A 1,155-nucleotide genomic window follows, 5' to 3' on the forward strand; every position below is an offset into this window, starting at 1 on the left:
GATTCCAGGCCATGTCTACAAGGCAGGCCCTGGCATGCCAGCCCTGCCATGTCATCCAGTGCTGTGATGTGTGCCTTGTCCCTCCACCTCCTTGAGGCCATTCGTTTTCTCTCTCTGCTGAGTGGCAACCAGTGGGAGGATAAGATGCCGAGTGGATAAAGCTCAACAGGAGGATGTAAGTGAAAATAAAATGGAGGGAAAAGGAGGAGAGTTCTTGAAGGGGGTTAAAAAAATCATAATTTTTAAAATGAACTTTTGGAGGTAAGATGGAACTGAGAATTATGGAAAAATTGTTTGTACAGTACATTTGTATCTTATTCATCTATATAAAGCTATAATTACATTGTGTTTTCTTAATCACAACCAACCTGCATACGTTTGGAAAGAGTTGTAGTTACAGAGGGTGAGAACCAAGACATCATGACCACACCAGTTGGTGTTCAACTCAAGGTGACCCGATGAATATCTGAGGGAAATTTGCTCCATAGGGATTTCAGTGGTTGATTTTCCAGAAGTAGATTATTAAGTGCCTCTGGGTGGACCTGAACTTTCAACCTTTTGGTTGGAGGTGAACACATCTTGTCCTCCTAGCTGAATGATGTCCCCAAACACTCTTCTCGGTGTCAAGGAAGCTTGAGGGACTCCATTGACTCAGCTCCCCTGATGTTTTGTGTTCAACTCCTGGTGTGGGTTAGCTCTAACTCATAAGCCAGCCTGCATTCTGGGGATCTGGGAGGAATTTCTGAGAGATACTTCAACATGCTCTGTGAACGGAAAACCAAACAGCCTATGTTTGACTAAGAATTTTTTTAAATCGTGAGGAAAAAAAGCCAGGGTGGGGTGTGTGTGTGTGAACAAGTTCTTTTTTCCCTACGGGGCAGTGCAGGGAATGGGAGGGCAGTGGGTGGGGAGAGTCGAGGAGACTGCTGAGTTTATTTTTAACACTGAGTTAAAGGCATGCTCTGTGCCCTTTCCTTTTAAAAATAGACTTTTAACCTCTTGAAGCTCTTCGACTCTATTCTGCCTGTGGGGTAATGCCCCCTTTGTAGCTGGCAACTCCTGCTGGAACATTTCCCTTTAGCCATTTTCTAGCCAAGGAGGCAGACGATGGAAAAAACCCAGCATTTTTCTTCAGAGGACTCCTGACCAGCGCGC

Source organism: Echinops telfairi, unplaced genomic scaffold (genome assembly GCF_000313985.2).
Source record: "Echinops telfairi isolate 266 unplaced genomic scaffold, ASM31398v2 ScPeMD7_2;HRSCAF=8, whole genome shotgun sequence".
Classification (NCBI taxonomy): Eukaryota; Metazoa; Chordata; class Mammalia; order Afrosoricida; family Tenrecidae; genus Echinops; species Echinops telfairi.